The following is a 16,048-nucleotide window of genomic DNA, read 5'->3' on the forward strand; positions in this document are numbered from 1 at the left end:
CTCTCCAAGCACTGACACGGGCAGGGCAGGCTGCAGGAAGATGTAAGCTACACAGACATATGACAATTTATAAGCAGCTACTTCCCACACAGCCAACTTTACCTTCTGCAGTTGGTTTGGACGGAAAGGTGTGCACTAATTAGGCTATTGGACTGAAAAGAAATGAGTTTTTAAAAAAAAATACAAAACGTGTTTGTAGCTAAAGAGGGAGCAAAGCACCTGTGTGATTTTCATACACTCCCCTCATGGGACAGCAACATGAAATTCTTTAACATTTCAAAGATTTCTTGAAAATTTCAAACTCATTTTACCTTCTAATTAAAGCTATTTTCCCTGGAAGGCCTTTAAGGCGCCCTTCAAATGCCATGCATCTGCTTACTGCTGGCAAAACCACACCCGAGCACTTTCTTTATCTGTTAGTGAACAAAAAAGATCGTATGTGAAAAGACGGCTGTTCCCGGCACTCTCACATGTTTCTGCATAGTCGTTTCTGGCGTGCACTGCTGAAGTTCCGAGACTGACTGTGATGATTATGCAGATGAGGAACCAGAAGTTTCCCTTGTCATGGATTTGGAAAGTCACAGAGAAACTCCTTCAAGTACTATGACTAATGTGGAGCGGGTTAGGTTGAGGTAGTACACCGAACGCGATGGGTAGACACAGACAGGACAATACGTCTGCTTAACTACGCTTTGATACAAGTTTGTTGAATAACAGAGTTATTCTGAATCTGAGTTTTTTCAGTTTTGTTGTTGTTATTATTTAAAGATCAAATCATCATAGAGCTGCTCTGACAGCCAAGCACCTGAAAATCATATGGGAGTCACAATTTTCATTTAAATGCACACTTATGATTTCTGAGCAAGGTGGATCTAGAAAGTATTATATTTAATTCTAATATTCCTTAAATTAGACACTATATCTGTTATTAAAATGTCATTGTAAAGAGTGATTTAAAAAAAAATCAAACCTTAAAATTTTAATACTTATAAATGCTCTAAGATCCACTTGTTAAAAAGACGAGTCTGAAATCATGCATTTACACTCATTTTAAAGTAATACAAATTTATCTTCCTATATAGAAGTTAGATATTTCCTAGAACTCAAAGAACTGTTTATAGATTTTTCTGTCATACTTTTAATAAATTGAACTTAGTAGATTTCTTAGACTTTTTATAATAAAAAATACTGAGTATACAGCTGGGTTAATACACTGCAATGGATTTTGATCCTTAGACAAACTGTGGAGAGTTTTTTTTCCCCCTTCCTGTGGAGAGTTTTTGAAATAAAATTTTTTTAAACAAGTAGTAGAATTATAAAAATAGATGATATAAAATTTTATTATGTTTACATTAAGAACATTTGAGCAAAATTAATAATTTACTCAGTTTTTTAAAAGAAAAAATTAAAACATATAAAAAGCAGAGACTACTTTTCCTCAAATACCCGTCTTGTAGTTTCATAACCCCCTTTAAATCTTTCTCTCAGTTTAACGTATTTTGCTGAAATATTTAAAGGAAGTGTCAGGCAGCATGCCACTCCTCCTCTACATATTTTTTAATGTCTGGCTGGGGATACTTTCTTATATGACATAATTACATACATAATTTCTCACATAATTCTGCAACGGCACTGTCATGTTTAAGAAAATCAACTGTAATTTCTAGAATTCGCGGCAGCTATACTCAAAGTTCAGTCACTGTCTCCACAGTGTGTTCTGCTCTCCTTTCGATGGGATCAAGTCCCCTGCCTTTGGTGATGACGTCTCTGGGCTCCTCCTGGTACCTTCTCTCTCCACCCTGGTTCATCTCCCAGCCTTCTCCTTGTTGAAGAAACTGCTTTGACTTCTTCTGAAACTAAACCTAGGGCTGAAAAACTGTGAAAACGGCCAAACTTTTGCCTCTTTTTTTTTTTTTTTTTTTGGTTGTTGTTGTTTTTTGTTTTTTTTGGTAATAGACAGGCAAACTCTTGAGACTTTCTGCCTATTTAATAACTGGATAATTTCCAAGAAGCCTTGACACAATTGGATCCCATACATTAAAGAGCCTAAGCTACAGAGATCCTTCCTAGAGTTTGCCTCATGGTGCTTTAATACAGTAGAGATAAAAGTCTTACTTAATACTGCTAAGATATTTCTTCATAAACCAAATGATGCAATTCCAAGTTTTCAATTACGTTTTCTAGAATACAGTTGAAAATTGACTCTTAGTCATTCTGGGGGAAAAAGATCTGCTATGTTTCTTAGACCATCTCCCTCTCTCTCTGGGTCACTTGAATAAGGCAGGCAGGTTTCCATTGGATGTAATTGATGTGCAGCTCATATACTGAGTTGAGTCACCAGAACCAAGTCATAGGACTGTCCTTTGAAGTCACATGTTCAACGCTTAAAGATGACAGAAAATTTAGATTAGGAAGGCTAATGAGAAGAACAAGTATTAGAAAACAGAAAATGGAACATTAACATGTCTTCATGATATTGATGTTTAATAAGAACATAAATGAACATGGAGAAAGCTGGCTTAGTCCTTCTTCAGGACAGCTTTAGCTAACAGAACTTCAAAAAGATCACTGATGTATAATTATTGAAAGTCCCCAATATGAATGACTTTAAATGGAACCATATGAAGTGAACAGCAGAAAAGTAATCATAGCTAAACCCACCAAACTCAAATGAAATAAATTCAAAACTAAGAGATGAAGGGCAATTAAACAGCTATTTTGACAATTCAGCATGGTCAAGTTTTTAAAACTATGACACCAGAACCTTCACCTCTCTGTATATGAGTGATAAATGAGGCATTTTGTGTCATTACATTCCCATAAATCACTTCCTGTAGCTGCTGACGGCTTTTTATCAGATCTAACCTTTTCGAGCCTCTATTAGCACACTAACATTTTCAAGTTTGACACACGTGCAGTTTACAAATTCTGCAGCTGATTAACTCTGGACAGAAGCTCACTGGGATCATTGTCTTCAAGTTGGGTGAAAGCCTTAGGGTCTCAAGAACTCAGACACTTCCATTACAGTGCAAAAATCTCAAGGGATATGAGGAGCTGGGCTATGGAGTTGCTAAGTGATCATTTGCTGCTGGGAAGCAAATATGAGCAGGGCTTTATTTTCCATGGAACAAGTGATCTAGAAAATGCCAAGAAATTAAAAGAAGAATTAGAAAGTAAAAGCCTGGATGACAAAGGTTAAATTGAGGTATATGTTTTTGTCTTTAAAATATGATTTCTTTTTGGTGGCCAGTCAAAAAGTAATTTCAGAAATTATTTCTAAAGATGTTTTGATATAGGCAAAGCAAAGAGAAGTCAGACAAATACAGTTGTTATGAGGACTATGACCCCCCAATAAAAAACAGAGTTTGATACTGGCGACAGCATTTCAGGGCCCAGCATGAAGAAAGGTTTACTGACCCTGAACTGTACAGTTGAACTTTACTGTATGTGTCCAGGAGGTTGTTTTAGACAACTCAAACAATTCAGCTGATAAGAGGAAAATAAAATATTTACCTGATTTTGACTTGCTTTGTTGACTGTTTCTGTTTTCAAGACATGGTTTCTGCGCACAGGCCAGGATGTCCTGTGACTCACTCTGTAGACCAAGCTGGCCTCAAACTCAGAGATCCATCTGCCTCTGTCTCTGGAGAGTTGGGATTAAAAACATGTACTACCAGCCTTGGCTTCCACCTGTTTTTTTGTTTGTTTGTTTGTTTTTTTATTTTTATTTTTTCATTAGTTACTGAAATTATAAAGATACAGCATGTAAGAAGTGACATACTTTTACTAATTCTATAGAAAGAAATAAAATAATTCTATAGAAGCTGCAACAATGCAGACAAGAAAAGATCATGATTTCACAGTAATTTAAATTTTAGTTGCCCTCATTTCCTGGTAGAAAAGTCAAGAGGCCAAGTGAACTTGACAGCCAGGGTTTGGATGCCTGCCACAGTACTGTACTGAAGTAGAATGTGTAGGCCAATGCCCACATGTAAACGGTATGTACCTAAACACACCTGGGCAGATGTACTTGAGGACTGTGAAAGTATCAAAGAACCCTACCTTAAAAAATATCCAATGGATAAAGACAGAAATAAAGCTGGGCTTCAAAGAAAGACTGAAGTTGGTGATGCTCGCCAGCCAGGATAAGCCTTGGTGCTGCTGTTTGACCGCTAGCTTGGCATTTCAAAGAGCATGAGGTTTGATAGGAAGTACCAGCCCTCAGGCCTAAGTAGTAACATCCAAAGACATGAACGAATGACAGCCAGGTGAGCGTGCTCACTGACACCCCTCTGTGGCATGCTGCTTCTTGCTGATAAATGACAAATCTTAGAAAAATAGTGGGGGAAGGACAACTTTTTCCAGCATCAGGCCCCATATAGCCTCCTAATGTCACATCTAAGGCCTATCCATGACAAATTAAAAATCTCTTTATTTCACTAATAATATCACTCATCACAGGCGCTGGGCAGTTACACTTTGACAATTCAAATGTAAATCCTGGGCTGCCTATGAGGATTCGTGACAAAGGCATATTTATCATTTAAAACAAAGGGACAGGACTTCTTGGTGTTCCCATCAAAGACCAGTGATGGATGAGGCCAGGCTAATCAAAAGACAGGCTAGAAAGAACACAGATGTTTGCTACTTTGAACAAGAAAAGACTATTCACTCCCCCAATGCTGCCCGGTGTGGACATTTCAACTTGTTTTAAGGTGTAATTTCAAGCACACATCTAGGCCTTTCACAGACAGAGAGAGCTCTTAGAATACCAACCCCAGCCCCAGGCACACATTACAGAAGCAAAAACTCCCTGAACCAAGAAAAGATCAAAGTGCTGGAGTCAAAGCTCCTTAGACGTGACCCCAGAGACTTCCAGAATCAGTTCTATTCTCCACAATTATTTTCAATCCAGAAAATGAACAGGAATAAAAATTAAAAAAAAAAAAAAGGCCTGTTTCCATCTGACATGTTTATAAACAGCACAACTGTGAGCCACAGTCAGCCAGGAGCCACAGACACGAAGGCTGGAGATGGTCACTGCTTTTGTTCTTGACCATGGTGTTGCTGACTTTTGTTTCCAGTGCTTCCCAAGTGGAAAAGGATTTAAGATTAATTGTCCATATTTAAAACTTAAAACACAATGAATTCCGGAGACATTTTTTAGCATTCGGCATCCTTTCGGGTGGTGGGGAACAGCATTAAGAAGAGGTATTTAGAGCTGGGCTGTTGATAGCACCTTCTCCTATTCCACTGATGAAGAGCCATCATCAGGGCCGCTTAATAGAAATCCAATTTACAAGGCCCTGCTCATTTGAGGGCCTTTCAGGACACTCAGGATTGGTAGCCCTGCAGTCCTGAAAAACGAATGCCTGCTCTCCCAGAGCAGGACTGCTTCCACACTTGTACCGGGAAGCCATCGCTGTAAGGTTACCTTGGAGAAATGAGGATGGCAGGAGAGGGCTGAGGGAGGACATCAGATTTCAGGCCAACTTTCCTCGCGGTTTTTGTAAGCCCAGAGAAGTGCACATGGTGATACACTTTGACCAGAAGTTTGACAAACACAAAACAACGCTCCCACACCCACATCCCCCAAAAAGACATACAAGGAACAAACAACTATTCGTGGACTACAAAATGTTTGGGTGGCTCTGTTTCCCCTTTGTTAGGATGACTGTCCTATAGACATGATTGTTACATCAAAATCAATGCCACTCTTCAGCACCAAGGACATCTATTACTTCCTGTATAGAAAATATGTGTCTAAGCCACTGTGTCGCTGGCGTAGGACACAGGTAGCATGCTCATGTTCAAGTGCAACCGTCATGCTCTACCTTTCACTGGCTGTAGTAACCAGCGCTCGCCCTACTTACAACAGGCATAGCCTCTTCTTGAATCGCACACACGCTTCTCATAGAGAGACGTTAACAACCGAGTACACCAGCGGGGTTAGCACTCAATATATTAAAAACTATTTACAGAATAACAAAAACCTTTCACCTTTTGGCCCCTGTATGAAAAATTTACTGGATGCCTAATATATTTAATATTCAGTAACATGAGAGAATAATTTTTATGCAACTCTGATAGTTAGAAAGATAGATAACTCAATTATTAGATCATCTATCAAAATATTCAGATGTGCAGGAGGCTACTAAAAAGATTGATGATGGAGAAAGTCCGCTGGTTCTCTAGCCATCATATCCATGCATTTGGCCAGACAACATTTTTCGCTGCCTTCACCAGCAAGCTTCATTACCCATCACTCCACTGAAAAGAGTTTATTATGAGGCTGCCATCTTGGCAAGACTATTATTTAGATGATAAATGCTGAGGGGAAAAAGTATGTCTACTTCTTTTTCTTTCTTTCTTTCCTTTTTTTTTTTTTAAGTAAAAGATGAGCTTTTCTGACACACAAAACAAACAGCACCCACATTTCTAATTAAGTTAAATTTGGCAGATACAAATATAGGTCAGTTAAAGCTACGATGTTATCTTCTGTCTGAATTTTACCCTTAATTTGTAAAATGTAAATTAACTAATTAGAAGAGAAACAGCATGACTAGTGACAAAATGCTTCTGCTGGGTCTTTGCTTCCTTGACATTTATGATCAACTATAATGAATTATTACTTTTGAAAATAATTGATAAAACATTTTCCCCCTCACAACAAAGAAAAAAAAAACTTACTAAAAATTTATGAAAGCGGGGCAGCCACCTGGCAGTATTACAGACTCTGTGGTGTCACCTTCTGCGGAGGAAAGAGGTAGAAGACCATGACACTGTGAACAGTTGGGTTGATTTCTGCCTCTGTACTTATGACTGATTCCGAAAGAAAAAGTGTATAGACATTTAATTACCAATATAGGTACTTAAAAGATCATTCCTTCTACTAGGAAACGCTCATCTTAAGTTGGAGCACACTATAGTTCACTTGGATTTTGTGAATATTCAAGTGATTAGTGGGAATGGTGTTACATGGAGGACTCTTAGAAAAATGAAAAGACTGGCCTCCTGAGTCCCAGCAAGAAAACTTGGCACTGTTAAGCGCACTTAACCCTCTAATAGTAGAGGAAGGGAGATGTTCACTTCCTTCTACTCTCTGCTATGAGAAGTGTATCTACAATGTCAGATGTAAATGTCAGTTAAAAAGCTCCATCATATCCTGAAAGCCACAGGCTGCCGGCCGGGTCCACAGGCCTGCACAGGAAGAGCAAGATGGGCTGTCAGTTCTCCCACGCATGCCCAGAGGTTCGCTTGCTCTGAGCAGCAGGTACCAGGGCAGCCAGCTGAAGGCCTTCTAACAGGAGGAGAGAAGGAGAACATGCCTTGTCAGTGGTGAGCAGTGGTTCCAGTGACATGAAAATGCTCTGAGTGGCGGAGAAAGCAGAATGAAGAACGGATCAATCAAAATAGATGGCTGCCCCGGCGCTACTATGCAAGGCGAGGGGATAATGAAAGCAGTTTGGTGCCTCAAAGTTCCAGTTCTAAGTTTAGTTATCCAGCCACTTAGCACGGATGAGAGCGTTCTAGCTTTATTTATAAAGCAGCTAGTTAACCGCATTTGGAGAAAATCTTTCTGATACAATGGATACTATCCCCCACCCCACCCCCAATACTATGACAAATACATAAAGTGTCCTACAAGAATGAGCCTGCACGGTGCCGTCTAAAGGCCTGGAGGAGGCATGCACTCGCTGCTGCACTTGTTTCATACTGACCAGCTGTGGAGACAGCAGGAACATCTCTGAGGACAGCAGAGGAGGACTTTAATAAAAGGATTTATGAATTTTATGTTTTACAAGTTCATTGATTGCAGACGTTTTTCTTCCTGTCTTCACAACACTATGGTGTTAGAGAAGTCATGGGGGCATTCATCACGTCACAGCTCTCTTTCACTCTTGTGGCAGAACTTGGGCCTCCACCCGTCGCCTCACCTTTTTAACACGTGACAGACCTGCAAGGCAATTGCTTCGCAAGCTCCCTAGGATTTGCCTGTGTCCACGAGTCCCACACTTCAGAGGTAGCCCCCAAACTGTGGTTTCTACAGCAGAATAAAGAAACTATCAAGCATTATAGCACACAGGCCTCGTTTGTTTAGTTTTTAGCTATTTAATACTCCATTCACTTTGTCATTTTGAAAAACTAATTTAACTTTTTAAATGAAAAAAAAAAAAAAAACCCGTTAATAGTTCAAGGATAAGTTTTTAGCTTTATGGTAACTGGAAAAATAAAAGAGCAAGAGAAATTTCCAAAGCAATCATTTACATGGTTTAATTCGTGGCTCGGCATGAAGGGGAACATTTTGCATTTGAGGAGTGTGTTAGCTCTGATGGAAGGGAAAGGAAAGTGGGAAAGCCATGAGCGTCAGGTATCCCAATCCAACCTGAGTCCCTGGGTGTTGTAGGAAGGTCAGACCCCTTCAGCAGTGTCAAAATACATCAACAAACCATCACACCGCAGGAAGAAGAATGACCTTTCAGTCCTTTATGTTTGGTCTGCAATGGAGCTTTGGATGCGGGGTATGCACGAATGGTTTTCCTAGCTGCTTGACAAATGCAACTCCCAAGGCTGCTTTCAAATGCTGATTGCTAAAAGCTGCAGGTTCCTTCATTTTGGTATAACTTTCAAATGCACATAACTCACAGTGGGAAGCTAGGAGAGGTTAACTACCCCAAAGTGAGATTCAAGCAACTAGGCTGAAATGATTTTATGAACGTTCAAATCCTAGAGAGATGGAGGTTGGAAGTAAGCAAGCTTAGAAATGACTTTAGCTGCTTCAAAGTCGTCCATACTGCTAATCAGGTCCTTAAACTTTATTATTGATGTCATGTTGCACTTATCACCTTTCTCTCCATACCCATTAAAATAAAAACTTTTTTTTTTAACTCTGTGAAAAATCACAACTGTTTCCATTGCAGATTATCCTTAAGTCAACTTGTCTCTTTCTACCACTTGGGACCCCTATCCCACAGAGCCGTTGCCTCGGGACATCTCTAAACAGCTCAATTTAAGTGACTGTTAATGTACATTATTTTCCACTTATTAATTCTTTAATAACACTATTATTCCCCTACCAGCTACATTAAGCCCTCCAAATTATCTTTGTCATATTCCCCTTGATATAACATTTTTACTGACATTGTGTGTGATGCTGATGATACTTGCCAATTTCTATAAATTCTATTACTATCGTGTCTTGGTACTTACACAGTCCTTTTCTATTTCCATTATTGCCACAATAATTTGGGAGCTATCAGGTTATTTCAGTATGAATAACAGTATGTCCCTATCCCCAGCTCTCTGTCCACTCTCAGCACTGCTACAAGAAAATCCATCTAAAGTGAGGACCTAGTCACACCACCCTTCCAGTACAATGCCTCCCTGAGGTTTCTCTGTGCCTTTGAACTGGAGACTTACCCACTTATGTATTGACATTTTCCTTTATTTGTTTATTTAGGTTTTTCAAGCCAGGGTTTCTCTGTGTAGCCTTGGCTGCCTTGTAACTCACTCTGTAGACCATGCTGGTAACAAACTCACAGAGATCTGCCTGCCTCTGCTTCCTGAGTGCTGAGATTAAAGACGTGTGCCACCATTATCACCAATATTGATGTCCTTACATGACATGTAGATACAACATGGGCATCTCCTTCCCAGGGTAACTATAAGGCTTAAAGTGAGCCGTTCCTGTAAGTGTACAAACTAGCACTTCAATACAGCCAGGGCTCACTCTTACCTACATCCATGATGTATGTACATATTTTGTTTTGTGACCAGATTGAATTAAACATCTTGAAGACAAGACTGGGCTTTGATTATCACTTTTGAATGCCCCGAAATGCACACTACATCGTTTCTATGTAGGAACTTAATTAGACATCTACCGAGTTTATTGCTACCACAAATGAACCCGTTTGCTAGAATTTGTTGCAAGAGGACTTTGTAGTGGTGACACACTCCATTTACATAGAAACAATCAAGGCAATGGAAGGACTGACCAAATATTATAGGCTAGTGTAGAGTTCAACACGGTTCTATCTAGCGGCCTGTTACCCACAGAACATGGCTTCACTTTCCTAACCATAATCAACTCAGAATGCCCTTAAATGATCACAGCTGAAGCCACCAAGGAAGACTAGGAAAGAATCTTAGTTACATCAGCTTATGGACTTTATGAATCCTTAAACGATCCACTTTACTAAAGAAAGGGGCTTTGCTTTAAATTGAAACATTTAAAAATATTTATTTAATTTTTATTTATGTGTATGAGAGAGAGCGAGAGAGAGAGAACGAGAGAGAGAGAGAGAGAGAGAGAGAGAGAGAGAGAGAGAGAGAGAGAGAGAGAGAGAGAGGAACATGCATAAGTGTATAGGTGACCTCAAGGGCCAGAAGTGGCCCTGGACTCATGTATCTAGCATTACAGGTGGTCGTGCGGCACCTGACATGGGTGCTGGGTCCAAACTCAGATCCTCTGCAAGAACAGCAAGCATTCTTAAGCTCTGAGCCTTTTCTTAGTCCTTGATTGAATTGTTAAATTTGTGATCGCTTAAATGAGTTACTGTGTGTGGTGAAAGACTAAATTTAAGGGTGGGTGCAATTCACGATCACCACAGCTGCCAGCAACAACGTAAGAAGGCAACGGGAAAAGGAATGTAAGCAAGCTGGGGTTATCAAACCCAGCTGCAGAACCTGTGTAAGAAAATAAGGGAGAACGAAATCAAGAGACATCTGAGTACCAGTGACTGTGGCGGGAGAGGGAGTGAGCTGGAATGGAATTCACACAAATCTTAGAGTAGACCAAAGGAATGTAAGGGGGGGGGAGGAGGGAAAGGGCAGCAGGCCCATGGCTTGTAACTCCAGGAGATAAGGAACTCACTGGGGTTTGCTTTATCTTGAGTGTGGTGACTGCAAGCATCCGATTCACCCTAATTACTTGTTGATTTGGGAAATCATATTCTTCTGTGAAGCAGAATGCATACAGCTCTCTGTTTTATGAGAAGAGTATGAGACAAAAAATATTTGCAAAAGCCTAGATTTGATATCTTAATGGTAGAGTAGCTGCCCTCTGAAATTAAGAGCAAACTAGAGATGTGTGTGTTACCACAACCATTTTTTGTGCAGGGACTCTAGCTAGGGTAGTAGAGTAATAAAGACGAAATAAAGGCATACAGATAAAAAGAAGTCACAGTGTCCACATTCACAAATGATGGTCTGTGGAGGAAAAGTAGCAAAGCATTAATATATGACTGTTACGAAGCATTCAGAATTCAAAACCCATATGTCAAATCAATTAGATTCCTTGAGGGCAGCAATGAACATTTGGAAACCGATATAAAAAATATCATTTCCAATCGTATCAAAATCTAACTGATTTCAATCTGACGAGATAATGTGAGACACATGGGATATTTCTACGGAAAATGTCAAAAGATCTAAGCCAGCCGTTCTCAGCCTTCCTAATGCTGTGACCCAGATCCTCATGTTGTGGTGACCCTCAACTATAAAATTATTTTGCTGCTACTTCATAACTGTAATTTTGCTACTGTTATGAATTTTAATGTAAATATCTGATATGCGACCCCCGAAAGGGTCGTGACCCATAGGTTGAGAACTGCTGATTTAAATAAAGTTAGAGAGTACGTTAATGTGAAGGTCACAACTCTTCCTGGATTGATCTACAAATTCAATAACATAATAATAATAAAGCAGGATCTTTCCTGAGGAATTGTTATATTATTCTAGCATTCATGTGGGAATTTTAAAATCTATGCTAAAAAAAAAAACTCTGCAAACTAACAATGAAGCTGGAGGACTCAGACTCTTGCTTCTGAAATTATGACATCACAGTAAACAAGACAGTGTACAGCTGGTAAAAAGACAAATTGGCCAATGGAGCTAAAATAAGATTTCAGAAATAGGTTTGGTATAATCAATTGATTTTTTTCATAAATGTGAAATTATAACAAAAACTATCTTTCTTAAAAAAGGTGCTGGAACCTGGATTTCAACTGGCACAAAGAAAAATGTTGATCTGCATATCACAGTACATACCAAATTAAGTGTAAATGAATATTGCTATTATTATAACTGTTTTGGAAGAAAACACAGGGGATATCTTTGTGATCTTTGTGTTGTGTGTGTGAATGTATGCTGTATGTGTGCAGATGCCTGCAGCAACAAGGACAGAGTGGCAGATCCCCTGCAGCTGACTTACAGATGGCTGCTCGCTGTGGGTGCTGGGAACTGAACACAAGCGATGCACAAGAGCAGTCAGAGCTCTTAACCACTGAGCCATCTCTCCAGCCCCATCTTTGGATTTAAAATCAAAATACTCAGATGCAATTAAACAGCATGATCCATAAAAGGAGAAAAACAAACACAAAGATAAACTGGAGTCACAGAAATTAAAAACTTGTTTTTCAAAGACATAAATGAATTATAACAAGCCACAAACTGAGAGAAATTTTTGCAAATAACATATCTAATAAAGGATTGACATCCAGTGTGTTGAACATAAAGTCACAAAAACTTTATAAAAGAAAGTAAAACAATTGCTGTGAGCTGAAACATTATGCATGGATTTCTCCAAAGGCAAATTGATGGCAAATAAGCAGATAAAAATTCTAAGTTTGCCAGGCACAGTGGTGCATGCCTGTAATCCCAGCATTTAGGGAGGCAGAGGCAGCATTTAGGTGAGTTTGAGGCCAGCCTGGTCTAAAAAGCAAATCCAGGACAGCCAAAGGTACACAAAGAACCCTGTTTCAAAAAACCAAAACCAAAACAAAAGAAGAAGAAGGAGAAGAAGAAGGAGGAGGAGGAGGAAAGGAAAAGAAGGAAAGAAAGGAAAAGAAAGAAAGAAGGAAAGAAAAAAAAAGAATCTAAATGCAGTATCAGAAAAATGCAGTTGACCTCATGGTGAGGCACATTATGTAAGTATTAGGAAGTCATGTCCAAAAGACTAAGCATAGCAAACATAGCATAGCATTTTGCCCGTGGGAAGGGAGAAAGGAATAATCCTTAGGAACAACAGATTAATCATTTTATAAAGCATAAAATACACTCGCTGCGTGTCCTGGCCATTTTATTTATAGGTATTTACTTGAAAGCAATGAAGCCATATAAGTATTTCCAATTGCTTATCCTACTTGTATTATTCATGGTGAGAACTAGAGTTGAAGTATCTGCTCACAGGCTAGTGAGAGCCAACAACAGCACAGACACAGCAACAGAATGTGCTCTAAAGCTACCGGCAACGCAATGGCAGGAACGCACCTTCAAATAACTCTGCTGTATATTTTTGAAAAGCCCGACAAAAAGTCACAGGGTGGCACACATCTTAATTCCAGGACTCAGGAGGCATGGGCAGGTGGATCTCTGTGGGTTTGGGGCCAGCCTGAGCTACAAAGTGAGTTCCAATTCAGGCAAAGCTACACAGAGAAACCCTGTCCCAAAAAGAAAGAAGGAAGGAAGGAAAGGATGAAAGAAAGAACAAAAAGCCAGACAAAGGAATAATAGCTCCATGAAAATGTAAGAACATAGAAACGGAGTAAACTAAAACCAAAACTAAACTAACTAAATTAATTAAATGAAAAAGAAGGATAATAGAAACAAAACAAAAAGAAAGATGCTACAACATGCAAACTAATCAGAAGTGGCCGCCTGGCCGGGTTCTCAAAAGGGATAGCTTTTGAAAAAAGACAAAAGACTGTGAACTCTGGAGTACTAGACTAGCTCAGCATCGACCATATGATACTTTTCTGAGTGTATTTACATGTCAAATTTATCCAATTATAGACTTCAAATGCTTTATATCATTTATACCTGAAAAAAAACTGTCTTAAAATTAACTTTTAAAATAGGCTTTTTATTTGGAGCAAATTGTAATTCAGGATAAAACAGAAATGCTACTTAAACATTTAAACATATCCACTTCCTAACAAATAGTCTTTAGCCAATTTATCTCCTGTATTTAAATTAATCATTCAACTTAACATCTGGATCCTCTACAAGTCAACTCCTTGATGCTGTGGTTTTGAACTCCCAACAATTCAACTGTAATCTGGATGTACGGGCACAGCTTTCACACTAACTCTAAAGATTCATTTTGAATACAGCATAAGGCCCTTGAGCACGACAGAGTACCTGGCCTGTTCTGTCCATCTACACAGAGTGCTTCTTCACGCCTCATGTGTTGGAGATGTTTTTAGCTTCAGCTCAGTGTACTCATTAAGACTTATATGAAGCTCCTTTGTGGAACAAACAGGCCAGGTATAAAATTGACAGGAAGACTCTAAGCCTCACCTCTCAATCACTGAAGGACAGAGCTGGCATTCCAGTGGAATAACACATTGCCTGTGTACATTTGCTGCTTGGAACCAGTGTGATTGATATATATATATATATATATATATATATATATATATATATATATATATAATTTTTTTTCTTAATTAAGATTCCATTCGGTTGGCTGGAGAGGTGGCGCAATGGTTAAGAACACTTGCTGCTCTCTCTTATACAGGATCTAACTTTGGTTCTCAGCACCCAGGTTGGGCAGCTCACATCTGATACTTCAGTTCTCTGTGGGCACTGCACTCACATTACATACACACACACACACACACACACACACACACACACACACACACACCCCAATCCTGCATCTTCAATCCTAGGTGCAGACTAACAAGACTAAAGTTTTCAAAATAAAATACACTTCTCAGGGTACAGGCCCTATCACAGCAATGAAATCAGTTCTCGGAGAATACAGTGTATGTCAATATGGACAAAGTGTTTTCTTTCCATGTGAAACAAGGTTTACATCAAGTTCGGCATGATCTTTGTGCTTCCAGAATTAGCTGTAGGAAGAGTCTTTGCACAGAAAGGTGCAGGGCTGTTGGCCCTAAGTCCAGTGCGGATGTCATTTTCTATCTATCACGAGTCTGTGCCATCCTTCTCGCACCTGTCTGCACTGTTAGATCATAACGGCATGTTTGCATTCTTTGATGGCCACTCAATCCTGTCTTTGTTGACTTGGTTTGACGTAACATTTCTGAACCCTGCGTGACACAGATGAACTCCATTACACGGGGTCAGCAGGAAGAGCTATCGTTTCAACACTTCATTGTTCCCTGGATTTGTGAAACTAGTCAATACGTCTCCCTCAGAATACTCTCTGACACTCTTAAAGATAGCATCGGACACATAGGTACCTAAGTAAGGAAAGAATTTCCCGGCAGACTTGTTTACTTTGATTTTAATCCTTTGTTTAAACTCTTCTCAATCTCGCAACAACTACATCTTTGTTGCAAAGCCCACTTGAAAGGCCCAGGACTGGATTTCTACTTTTCTGCTCAGTTCTGCTTCTAAAGCCATCACTGTAAGCTGTGAGTGACGGCACACTGTGCAGACGCCTCGCTGGGGAATGCCTTAGGATTTACATTCCAGGTGCAGATGGAACGGTCTGACTACCGAGAAAACATTCTCATGAAGGTGCTAAACACACAGAAAACACTTTTCTCATCTTTATCAAATATTTTGAGGTTGCTCTAGCTAATAACAGTGTCCAGTATTTGCCGAACAATGGGACGTCAATATCTCACAAGAAACTCCACTGTGAGAGATGGAAAGGCAAATTATTATATTTTACCTTCACAGAAGTCCTCTCCAGTGCATTGGCTAATTATTAGTCGATCTGTCTCTTGTTGCTGATGACTACTTGTTAGTGTACCGCAGTAGCGCCTTCTGAGGCTGCCGTAATTGAAGGTTTGTGAGAGCTTCTATTGCTGAGGCACAAACTCCAACTTACGACAGATGTGATCAGCCTTGCCTTTAACAAGACTGAAATATCTGGAAATCTGTGATTTGACTAATTGCAGGCTTCCTGAAAGTATCTTAATACAGGAAAAAACTTGGACCACCCTCTGAAACATACCTTCCTTAACACTGACTGCCTGGCGGCCTTATTTGAACTGCCTCCTCCAAGGTTATCGCCAACCAGAAAAAGCAATCACCAGACCATTGAACAAATACTGATCTTTAAAAAGCC

At 39.5% G+C, this 16,048-nt stretch overlaps 1 protein-coding gene and 1 long non-coding RNA gene across 3 annotated transcripts in view; both read right to left on the reverse strand.

The window, feature by feature from the left end:
- Positions 1-16,048, reverse strand: part of CDIN1 (CDAN1 interacting nuclease 1) — a 199,962-nt gene that overhangs the window by 66,464 nt on the left and 117,450 nt on the right. The window lies entirely within an intron of this gene.
- On the reverse strand, positions 1,323-4,683 carry LOC311594676. The gene is made up of 2 exons (XR_014778190.1): positions 3,514-4,683; positions 1,323-2,383 (listed from the first exon to the last, which is right to left on the reverse strand). It is a non-coding gene; the product is annotated as an uncharacterized lncRNA (long non-coding RNA).

The sequence above is a fragment of the Acomys minous genome (genome assembly GCF_964271855.1).
Source record: "Acomys minous genome assembly, chromosome: 3".
In the NCBI taxonomy this organism is placed as follows: domain Eukaryota; kingdom Metazoa; phylum Chordata; class Mammalia; order Rodentia; family Muridae; genus Acomys; species Acomys minous.